The 12,220-nt window shown below is 46.2% G+C and overlaps 1 protein-coding gene and 1 long non-coding RNA gene across 5 annotated transcripts in view; one reads left to right on the forward strand and one right to left on the reverse strand.

Annotated features, from left to right (window-relative positions):
* Positions 1-6,072, forward strand: part of LOC116484528 (uncharacterized) — a 95,653-nt gene extending 89,581 nt beyond the window's left edge. For 3 of the 4 annotated variants that reach the window (XR_009210230.1, XR_009210233.1, XR_009210232.1), the window contains 4 exons: positions 1,818-1,886; positions 1,965-2,087; positions 4,619-4,756; positions 5,678-6,072. This is a non-coding gene — a long non-coding RNA (uncharacterized LOC116484528). The remainder of the gene's footprint in view (positions 1-1,817; positions 1,887-1,964; positions 2,088-4,618; positions 4,757-5,677) is intronic. The other variant, XR_009210231.1, reaches the window with a different exon arrangement.
* PRKCH (protein kinase C eta) overlaps positions 1-12,220 on the reverse strand; it is a 262,819-nt gene that overhangs the window by 16,050 nt on the left and 234,549 nt on the right. The gene's annotated exons all lie outside the window — the stretch shown is intronic.

Below are 12,220 nucleotides of genomic sequence, written 5' to 3' on the forward strand. Positions count from 1 at the left end.
ATGTACCCCATGAGTGTGTACAATTATTATTTGTCAATTTAAAAATTATTTTAAAAGATGCTAAGTTGACTGAACTCCCAATCCATCACCCTATTTTCAACCATCCATTTGTTCATTGACTCAATAACAATTTCTAAAGTGTTGCTGTGTGCCAGGTGCTGAGTTAGTCATTGTGGGATACAGAATGGGAGATTCATATGTTTCCTGATCTCAAAGAGCTTAGAATTTATCCAATGTCCAAACTTGCCAGTGCATCAGAATCATCTATAAAGATTTAGAAAAATATAGCCAATTGAGCTTCATCCCAGACTGACTGAATCAGAATGTTTCAGGGAAAGTTCCAGGAAGCCATATTATTAAAATTCTCCTCCAGGTAATTTTGTTGAGCAGTCAGAATCTCTGATCCCTAGAGGAATACTGAAGTGGAACTTCTCTAGTCACCTTTCCTCTACATAGTTGAACAGACCCAGAGTCTGGCTCCTGACCACAAGACAGAGAAATCACCAGAGAAGATGGGGCAACCTCAGTCCAACTGAGTTGTAAACCTGGGACCTGCTCACTCACCTTCAAAAAAGCAGGAGGGGCAGGAGGGATGGGTAAATGTAAGGAAAGAGAAGAATGTACTGGGATGGCGGGGTGGGTTGTACATGCCTAGAGTGGAAGATGCCTCTCTATCTAAATTATATAAATTGTCCATTTAGGAAGCAGAAGACAGGCTCTCTGGCTTGTTGAAACAAACACTCCTTCTTTCTCAGCCACATCTTGATTACTATGGTCAAGTAGGGATGATTGTGCTGGCCAATTTCAAATGGTGGCCCTGATGAATTATAACAAATAATCTCCAAGTGCTTTATAACATACCCATATCCCCACCAATTAAGTCTGAGTACTAGGGCAAATTGAAGCAAAGGGTGGTAGGGGCTGATCCTGTTAGCTTGCTGTCCTCAGAAATAGTCTCTCCAAGGGACTCTAAAAAGCAGCGGTTCTGTTGGATCATGCCTGGAAAACAGGTCTTCTTGGAGTTTGAGAGGATTAAAATTTTAGTTCCAGTTAACTTTCTGTCTCTTGGTGAAGACTGTTCCCAGAAATCTAATTGTGAAGTATTTATTTGTTGACAGCTAATGATGAGTCAGCTAATGTGATGCCTTAAACATGAATATATTGCCAATCTTCCTGGGAAGATGAGATACAGTTATATGTAAAAGTAAATAAACACAAGACTTATTTCCAGACAACACTAGAAGAGATGGTTTTGTGGGTATCTGAGGTCCTATATCCTGAAAGCTTATCTGAGCAGTATGTATTTGACAGCAAAATACTCTGGGTGCCATATAGACATGTAAGACATCATCTTTGTCCTCAGGAAGCTTACAATTAACAATCTGATAGAAAAGACAGGGCATATAAGTATATAATATAAAGAAAATAGTATAGGCTAGGCCAGGCACAGTGGCTCCTGCCTGTAATCCAGCACTTAGGGAGGTTGAGGTGGTGGATCACTTGAGGTTAGTAGTTCAAGACCAGCCTGGCCAACATGGCGAAACCCTGTCTCTACCAAAATACAAAAATTAGCCGGATGTGGTGGCGTGTGCCTGTAGTCCTACCTACTCAGAAGGCTAAGGTGGGAGAATCTCTTGAACCCAGGAGGCAGAGGTTGCAGTGAGCCAAGATCATGCCACTCCAACCACCCTGAGTGACAGGGTAAGACCCTGTCAAAAAAAAAAAAAAAAAAGCATAGGCTGGGATAAGTGAGTGATTCAGTGTTAGCTTTAGTGTCAATAGAACTTGCACTGAAATATTCAACTTTTTTCCCACAGCCCTGGACAACTTTCAGGAAGACAGTTCTGATCTGTAGCAATTAACACATGGTCATCCTCAGAAAAAGGGTAAGGAGGGTGCCACTTGACCTAACAGAATCTTATACATGCCAATAATGTGAAGGCTTGATGGGTGTTTGTACTTAGTCCTCTCAATTATTTCCCAGAGATATCCACAACTTAAAATGCAGGAACCAAGAGATTTGAGCCTAGACATTTGGATGAAAAGTGATTTCCACCTGGAGAAAGTCACTGCCCTTCTGTTCAGAGGTAGGTGCCCTGATACTTGCCTGACAGCTGGAAAGGGTGGCTCAGAAGAGGTAGGCGGGAGAAGAGGCCACATAGTATCTCCCTGGGCCTCCTGGTGAAAAATTTGTGTGTGATTTTTCAGGCCTGACCACAAACTCAGGGAAAGCTGACCCTTACCCCAGACTTGGGGCACAGCCTATCCGTGGCAGTCTCTGGAGGGAGCTCTCAAGGTCTCAGGTCTCTCTGACTGGTCATAGTCATCACATATTTGCATTCCTAGCGCCTGAGCCTTCATTCTTGGGTTTATCAGAAGCCTTGGGGAGAGGTGTTCTGTAGGCGCCTCTGCTGAGGCCTCCTTTGGGTGGGGCAGGGAAGGGAGAGAAACCTTGAAGCCACTTTTCCCCACAATGACTCAGAACCTAGTACTTCCACTCCTAGCCTTCCCCCTCCCTTGCTCTCGGCCCCAGAGTCCATAAAACTTCCAGAGCCTTTTGTTCAGGGCTCTGTTAGCAGTGAGACCATCCCAACCCCACATTCCTGCGGATCTACTTGACCCTGGGCCCCTGTGTGTTCCATGGGAGAAATGGAACAGGGAGAGTCCATGCTTTCTCTGGTTTCAGATACTTGCTCATACCATTGCAGGACATGATTGAAAGCTTGACTCTTTTGTTTTGGGCTTGTTGCCTTAATTGACTATTGTGACACCTGGTAGCTCAGCGCTCCCTCTCCCAGTTCAATTGAACTCCTGACAGAGGGACTCCACCTTCAACTTGCCAGGGGCAAACACTCAAAGGACGGGCTTCATTTCTGTTGCAGGCTCTGGCTTCTCCTCATATGTTTCTAATTCATTTCTAGATTCAGATCTCTCTCTCCCTCTCCATATCGCACGTTCACAAACAATAACTGCCTGAGGACCAGGAGAAGCACAGGGCCTGCCTCGTTATTCCTCCCCCACATGCTGACTCTTCCACTGGGGCTGGGCAGAGCCAGCACACGCAGGAGAGGAATCACCAGCCAGGCCCTGGCCAGATCCAGATTTCTAGACATGAGAACTACCCAAACCCCAGAGACCCAGTTCTTCCATCTACTTTACTGAGGAGGAACCAGAGAGTCTGAGAAGTAAGTGACTTGGCCAAGGTCACCCAACTGGAACCCAGGTCCTAACCCTTGGGTTCAAACTCTGATCATGACCAGACTGCCTCCTTGAATCTTCTTTCTACTTTCCTGGTACAGTTCCTGTGCAGAGCTGAGTCCTTGGGTGCCCAGGACTACACTAAGCCCTCTCAAGTCAGTACTTTCTAGGAGGCTGTAGCCTAACTGGGGAGAGAGGTGAGACCAGGGGTTCTCAGACTTGAGCAGATGTTAGAATCAGCTGGCGGGCTAGTTAAAACACAGATCTGCTGGCCCCACCCCAAGGTTGCTGATTCAGTAGGCCTGGGATGGGGTCTGAGAATTTATACTTCTAACAAGTTTCCAAGTATGGCTGATGAGAACCACTGGACTTAACCATAAACAACCAAAAGTAACAGAGGCAGTGAACGGAAACTGAGCAAAGGCAGGTAGAGAAAGGAGAGAAATGAGGGTGACATTGTTTCTAAGGGCAGGAAATGAACTCCAGGCGCTGGTCCTTGGGAGGTCCTTCTCTCCCCTCTACCTTCATCTACCCTGACTTCGGGTTTATCTAAAAGTTTCACGGTAGTATATAAATTCCCCCTCTCTGCTGGAGGGCTCTGGCCAACAGTTGAAGCCAAAACCATCACCTGTAGGAGGTTGCTTAGAGCTGGCTCCTGTCCCAACACCTTCCTCTCGGCTTCCCCGTTCACATCGCTGCAGCCTACACAGCTGCCTGCCTCCCCTGGAGCCTGGGGGCGCCTGTCCTAAAGGCCTCGAGGATGAAGAGTCACGGAGGGTGGTTGTGGCCGTCTCACCCATCTCTCCCTTGATTCCTCCACGTACTCACACAAGCCCTGGAAGGCCAAGGACACTGACGCTCAGCGAAAGCTAAGGGAGTGGGTACATTACAAAAGGATCGGGAGAGGGGGAGTGGTAAAAACTCCACAGCTCACATTCATTGACTCAGCTCATCTTTCAAGGCCCCAGTTCTCCTGAGTCATCAGTGAGCAAGGACTTGCTTTCATAGTCACTAAGGCTGAATGTGGGTCATTGAGATCTAAACTGGTGTTTAAATGTAACCACACAGAGGTGAGTCAGACACACATAGGGAGAAAAAGAGCAAAAGAGAGAGAGAAGAAAGAAGGAGATTTAGCTCTCTCTCAAGTGGGGGTGAAAATCCAGGAGCAAATCTGAAATGATCCACCTCTCCAAATCCGTCCACTGTTTAATTAGCTCCATGTAGCTATAGGGAAATTGAGGCATAACTGCTGTGTCCACTAGCCCAAAGCTGTTCCAGGGACAGCAGCAACCTCAGGAGGAGGCCAGAGATTGGCCACTGGAAAGGCAGAAAGCGGGGACTCTCCACCCAGGGGGAGGCACCACAGGGCCCTTGAAGGGAATGGACAGCTGGCATTATGGTCCCCCTACCTTTTCCCAAGACTCTTCCAGCTGCCTAATGACCTACTGAGGCTGCCCCTTGACCTTGAGTACAAATGGCCTTCATGCCCAAACAGCCGCTTGACCACAGCCAACCGACAACCTCCTGTGAGTTTCTCAGCCCCAGGCTGGCTCTGCAGGTAAGAGACAGACATTACGTTGAGGCAAACATAACCCATGCCAAGCAGCGTGTAGAGATTTCTACCTAGCTTTATTGTTGTGAACTCCAGACAAGAGACTTAGAAACGATGTATGATTTTCTACATCAAAAGCCTGAGTCTGAGGCGTAGGGGTCTCTCATCCCTTTCCCAACTCCCTGTGTGTGTTGCGGGGTGGAGGGTGGGGCAGAATAGAGTATCTGCCATGGAGTCCCCACCTCTGTCCCTTCCAGAAGAGCCTGTACATGGCTAGTGGGCATTTCCCTCCCTGGAGAGGAGGCGGGGGAGGCCCTTCATGTGCTTCCTGGAGCCACAAGGAAAGAGGAGGCTGCTGATTCACCAGCAGCTGCTTCCTGGAATGGCAGTTCCGGGCTAGCAGGCGAACAGTATTTTTCCAAGGTGATCTAGGGCTGTTACAACATTCCCGCTCTGCCCCCATCAGACCTTCCTGTAAGTCAAACCAGAAATTTACCCAGACCACGCATTCCTGAGCAGTCAAGCACAAGATTCCAGACACAGTGTTTCCAACATGTCTCGCTATCTCTCCTGGGACCTGGGATCCAGTCATCCCCTCAGCCCCTGTGCTTCCTCAGCCAAGACCATGCATTTGTCGCGCTGGCCATGGAGTCACGTGGAAGCCGCTGTGTGGCTCCAAGTCAGCTGGGAGGGGAAGGCCTGCCCTGATTCCCCTAACAGTCAGCTGAGAAAGAGCAGAGCCCTGAGCTAGCTTTGTCCCCGCATTTCACAAAGCCACTTTCTCTGGTCCTGCCCAGCTTTCTGAGACAAAAAGCTACCATGTCCCAGACTCAATCAGTCTCACTTTTTTTTCTCCCCAGAAATAAGGCACAGGTTTGGAAGTGCCTTTGTTTGACCCTGGTGTTTGGTTCTCTCCCTCACATACAGGGGACATGAAGGAGAACCCATCTCTGCTGCTTTTGAAGTGCAGTGGCTTTCACTTGGAATGGACATCTTTATGGGTGGCACCAGGGGCTGTGCAGAGAGGACCAGGGTGAAATTCCAGACTTCTCACGTTCTGCCTCTGAGACAGACCGTGGTGGGAAACACAAACAATAAAAATCCTTGGTTCTACTTTCCTCATCCCTTCCTGGCAAATGGAATCAAATGAAGGTGAGGGTGACTGGGGAATAAAGCCAGGGGAGTGAAGAGATGGGGGCCTGCTCTTAGAAGCAGTGTCTGAACTCCACCCCCTCCGGGATGAAGTGGAAGGTGCTTCTTCTCCTCCCTTCCTTGACTGATGGCTATGGGAACTCTAGATGGGGAAATACGGATATACTGATCTCTCAACCAAATGTAATTTGTATTAAGAATTAAGAGTTCACAAGTTATTCTCTGTCTGTCTCTCTTTTTTTTTTTTTTTTTTAAGAAACAGCCTTGCCGTGTCACCTAGGCTGGAGTGCAGTGGTGCTATCATAGCTCACTGCAGCCTCAAAATCCTGGGCTTAAGTGATCCTCCCACCTCAGCCTCCTGAACAGCTAGTACTACAGGTGCACACCACCATACCTGACCAATTTTTCTATTTTCTGAAGAGATGAGGTTTCACTCTGTTGACTAGACTGATGTCAAATTCTTGGCCTAACGCGATTTTCTCCCTGGGCCTCCCAAAGTGCTGGGATTGGGAGTGTGAGCCAATGCACCCAGTCAATTTATCCTTTTTTATCTTTGTCACAATCTTATGAGGTGGGTATCGTTATTAGTATTGTCATTTAATAGAGGAAGAGAACAAGGATTGGGAGTGTTTAATAGCCAGCCCAGGATGAATGCGTCAAGTTTCAAATCCATGTCTCCTGATTCCAAGTCCATATTTCTTACGGTCCACGTTATATACTCAGCAGATGCTGTTGGCAGGCTCTCTGAATCCAGGAGGCAGCTCTGAGCCTCAGGAAGTAAGTTGCTAGAATCCCAGTTAGGGTCCTAATATTCTAAGAGATACAGACCTAACAGAGAAGTGTGCTGTGCTTGTGGCTTTGTGGCAGGGTTTGTCTACAATAAACACATATTATGTTCACAGGGCTTAACTCAGTGCTGTAACAGGAGCTTCAGAACTGACAGGGCAAACAGTCCTCTTCAGTAAGTATCGCTGGCCATGTCTTACTCTCTCAGATAAGTTGCAAAAGCTTTTTTAACTCTCTCCCTCCCACCTATTATTATAGAACCATTTCTCAAAGCTTAATTCAAGACTTCATTTCTGTTTTCCAACAGTTACACACCTTATCTCTAAGAATAACCATTTTTAATGCCTTTGATTTTTCCCACTGAGCTCTTTGCCCCACGATTGTCCAGTAGCTGGGAATGGAGACTGCGTCTGCACTTTTGATTACCTGATAAACAGCAATCGTTCCTCCTCCCCGACCCCACACTCCCGGAACCCTGACTTGGTTCTCTATCCTTGTCCTTCAGGAGAGAATGAACCTCTCTCCAGCCCCCGGGGGCTAAGGTTTTGTCCGAGACTTAGACTCTCAGCCGTTGGTTCGGTATTCTGACTGCGCATTGGAACCATCTGGGGGCGTTAAAAATCCCACTAATGCCAACAGGGGCTCTAGAGCTCCCTCAGAGCTCCCTCAGGCTCTCATTTTTCCCTTGCCAAGTGATTGGCGTTAGGGATGGTCATGTGACGCTAAACTGGCCAGGAGGATGCGAGGCTACGAAGCTTCTGGGAATGTTTTCCATAGCTAAAAGCAAAAAAGCTGCAATTCAGGGGCGTTTTGTTTTTCTCCCTGGAAGTTGTTCTCTAAGTGCCCCAAGGGAGGGAGCTTAATTTAGTTAACAACCTGTGGCCATTATCTCATTTGATCCTCACACTACCCTTTGAGGTAGTTAATATTTTGGTTTTAGTTATTAATTTACAGACAAGGAAACTAAGGTTTCTTAATTTTACAGACAAGGAAACTAAGGTTCGCAGAAGTTTCAGTATCTCCACACCCCCTTCAATGACAACAGCCGAGCAGAGTCAGGGTGAACCTGGTCCTGCCTGGTTCCAAAGACCATGATTTTCTCACTATTTCCCTATTTGCAAGGTTGTGCTGGTAAGCTGTCTAAATAATAAAACTGATGAAAGTCCTGGCCGGATGCGGTGGCTCATGCCTGTAATCCCAGCACTTTGGGAGGCCCAGGTAAGAAGGATCGCTTGAGGCTAAGAGAGTTCAAGACCAGCCTGAGTTGATAGCAATAGCTTATCTCTACAAAAGAAAAAAAAAAAAAAATTAGCTGGGCATGGAGCCTGTAGTCCCAGCTATTCAGGAGCTGAGGTGGGAGGATCGCTTGCGTCCAGGAAATCCAGGACTTTGAGGCTACATTGAGCTAGGCTCACACCACTGCACTCCAGCCTGGGCAACAGAGTGAGATCAAGTCTCAAAAAAAAAGAAAAAGTCCTGACTTTTAGCACTTACCAATTTCCATGGTGTAAATATTTCCACACTGACCAATTTTAAGCTACCATTGTGAGCTCTCCGAGCACTAACTTAAAAGAGATGTGCACAATCAGCTCTCATGAGCCAGCGTGATCCAGCTCCAGCCAACCACGGGAAAATGGGGCATGTGCTCAAACCTGGTCTTTGATGCTAAAAACATGTTTTCCTTCATCCCCCTACCAGGGCTTTCTCTGAACACACACCTCCCCAGAGCAGATCTTTACATTGGCATTCAGCATTGTTAGGAAAGGTGCTCAGCTCTAGTTCCTAGAGGGCAGAATAAGGATAATGAGGGACAAATCAGTAGGGGTGAACTTCAGAGGTTTCCTAATGCCTCCAGGTTGCTAATGATGCAAGCATGAGCCCCAGAGGACTACTTATCATTCTGCATGACAGTGGGCCGAGAGCACCCTTGCCATTTGTTTGATCTCATTGCCATCTGAGCTGCTGTGCCTTTTGTACACCCTGCTGAGCCCCCAGCGATGCTATGCACAGATTCATGACTGTGTGGTACAGTGAGAGCAGCAGGGGCCTGGGCATGTGGCCAGTGGAAACATGATGGTGAGCCAACTCAGGACTGCCCCAGTGGGCCCCCTAGGGCAAACGCCACAATAATAGTGTGCTTGCTAAGCCCATTCCACACTGTGGTATGCTAGCCTCTCAGGGTTGGGAGAGCCCTCCGGTCCAGGTCCATCATCCCCAACGAGGGTTGCAGACTGAAGATGTCCAGTGATCTTCCCTCCGAAGGAAGTCTATTACACATTTAGGGACCTTGGTGGAAAAGTTCATTTTTATGCTATACCATAACAAATTCTATAACTCTTGCTGCAGCCTGAGGTGCTCCTAGTTCTAACCCTGGGAGCCATATGTTGTCAGACTGGTCCCTCCACACATGGCACGCATTTCAGTCAGGATAGGCTAGGTTATGCTGCCGGGACAAACACTGATCGTAATCTCAGCAGCATGAAACAGCGGTAATAAAAACCATAACAGCAACTAGTATTTCTTGCTCATTCAAAATGTCCTTTGAGGGTAAGCTAGGGGTCCTATTCATGTTAATCACACAGGGGCCCAGCCTGTCAGAGCCCAGCCACCACCTCTCATCATTGCCGTTCACTGGAAGTAAAAGAGTGTCTCACCAGCACTGAAATGTTCTGGCTTGCAAGTGCTATATATCATTCTGCTCTGGACTTGTTGGCTAGAATTATTCATACAACCTCACCTGTCTGTGCTCAGGAGGCAGGGAGCTGGAAATAGTTGGGAAGCAAAAATAATAACCAGCACATTAGCTTTTCACATATTTGAAGGTGGTTACGCTGTCCACTTGCCTTTGCTCCAGAGGCTCACCCGTTACCTCCTCACTTGCTGTGCTACATGTTTCTGCTCCCTTCATCACTCAGTTCACTCTCCTCTGAACATGATCCAGCTTTGTATCTCTCTGTGGTGGTATCTAGAGCTGAGTTCAGTTTTCTAGGCACAGCCTAACCATGGCAAAGCTCAGTGGAGTTCATCCTTCCCCACATCTGAAGCATCACACTCATAACCCTGGAGGCTAAGATTGCATTTTATATTTTTTTGGCAGCCACAGCACCCTGTTGTATATTCACTAGATTCTAAGCTCCAGCATGGTAGAGACTATGACTTCCTTGCTCATTGTTCTGGCCCTATCACTTGGAAAAAGGTCTGATAAATCCTAATATTTGTCAGATGAATAAATATATTGAATGTATTCTCTTTGCCTCTGCCTAATTTTTACTCATGCTGTCAAGACCTATTGCCTCCATCTCATCCTGATATAATGAGCTTTTTCAGACCCAAGTACAGTTTATTTCTTCAATTTGTTCTGGCATACAGCTATGAAAGAGTGTTATCTTTGGAGTCAAAAAGTGTGTGTCTGACACCCAGCTCTGATTTTATCATTCAACACCATATGTGTCTTAAGCACCTACAATATGCCAGGTGCCATGGATACAGTTATGAAGAAGACAGACCACAGGGCTGCCTTACCGTTGGGTTAATTTGGGTAAACAATATAACATGTCTTGATTAGAATGTAAATTCCATGAAGGCAGGGATCTTTGGTGTCTTTTTCACTCTAGTTTTTCCAGCAACCACAATATGCCTGAAATATAATAGGTGCTCAATAAATACTAGCTTAATGAATGACTGACTCTCTAAACTCATGTGCTCTTCTATATCACAGTCTTCTGGGAGGGCATGAGTAGCTTGAAAACAAAGTAGCCCTTTGTCCCATTGTTTGGTTTTTGTGTTTAGTCATAATGTTGACGGTATGAAATCTCAAATAGGATTAATGTAAGACTTGAAATTTGTCTGTTAATCCAAGGGGAGAAGGGGTTACGCAAGGTTGCAGAACCACTATTCCAGACTGACACTAACCTATTAATCGCCACATTTTCAGTACTATTGTGTCTTGAATCCAGCTTGGCCACAAGGAAATGGGGCGAGACTTTGTCACGTATGTTGCTGAAGTTCAGCTATGCAAAAATGTTCACCTATCCTTGATCAACCAGTCCAGGAACCACCAAAGAAGAAAATGAGATTCAACTTAGAAGATCTGTTCTTTATAAACCCCTGCACAGCCCTCATGATCAACACCACTTCCAGTGCTCATAAATTACTGCTTCAATAATTGTTCTGCAATTCTGCCTATTCTCATTGAATACTTCATATAATCCCTTTATCTACTTTGGGCTACAATTCATTCTTATGAGTGAGTATTGTATTTGTTTCATCTCAAAAATCATTCTCCTTGAGAAAAAAAAAAAGAACAGAGTTGAGGAATCCTGCTTTCTCTTTCATCCACAAATGCGCTATTATCAGAAGGGGGCTTATATTTCTTGTGAACTTCTTGTGCTGATTTTAACTTTGTAAAGCTTTCCTGTTTTCCACGTATAAACGAGCATGCGAACTATGAAAGGCAATCAGGTATAAGATATTGTCAAGTATGTGACTTGAGGGACAAGTGATCTATGTGAGCCTGAAGGGAATCCTGGGATTGAGAGAGCATGCAGAGAAGGCACATAGGTGTGCTAGGGCATGCAGGTTGTACAGAGATGGACAGGGAGAAAATTCGAGTGATAGAGGTTTTCTATATGGTGGGAGTAGTGTGGGTTGGCGTCTATCAGGGGAGACCAACTGACCATATCCCTCTGTTCACTTTTAGCCATGAGTACAAGGCTACAAGAACTCGAGAGGTCATCTAAGTTATTTCTGGCTCTTTCAGGTCAAATGACTACTAGACTATCCTGGTTTCTAATTTGAAATGTATCCAAAGAAGATTCCTGTCTCATCCTCTGCAATCCACTTGCATGTCTGACCACACTCGATGCCTACACAATCTTCACTTTGTCTAGCCTAAATTCTTCTAACTGTGGTCTAAGGCCTTGGAAGAATGATGCCTCTGTGGGGTAAGAAGTGCCTTGGTGGCATGAGAAAGGCAGCCTTGGGTGATCTGGAAGGGCTGTTGCAAGGGGATAGGAGTGCTGAGGCCTTTTCCAGTAAGAATACACAGGACTATGGAGACTCTTGTTTTACTAGAAACCTTCTTCACAGATACCTTAAATTAGGAAGAAAATGCCTTTGGTTCTTGGTTCTACTATTGGCTTCAAATTCTTAGGCATGCCAGACCCTACTGAACGTCTTGACACATGTCCTTTCTTCTCTGAACTGGCCCACAGGCAAGGTGAGTAACTGGGGGTGCCCGGCAGGTACTGATGCTGGGTGTGGTCCCTGTGTTATTCGGTCAGAAGTGACTAAAATGTACCTTTGTGTTAGATTTGGAAGGACAAAATAATTCCTGAGACTGGTAAGAAAAGCCATTTGGGAAAATTGTGGATATTTCTTGGCCTCAAGGGAGAGCAGCAGAATATCAAACTTAAGACTGAACCTGTATGTCAGTCAGGGCAGGATGGACTCAAAACATCCTAGGAGAAGAATAAGGTCTCCTGAGGAGGTTCTGCAGCCAGTTAGGAAAGTGAAATCCCTCCGCATTGGAGT

Source organism: Hylobates moloch, unplaced genomic scaffold (genome assembly GCF_009828535.3).
Source record: "Hylobates moloch isolate HMO894 unplaced genomic scaffold, HMol_V3 SCAFFOLD_16, whole genome shotgun sequence".
In the NCBI taxonomy this organism is placed as follows: domain Eukaryota; kingdom Metazoa; phylum Chordata; class Mammalia; order Primates; family Hylobatidae; genus Hylobates; species Hylobates moloch.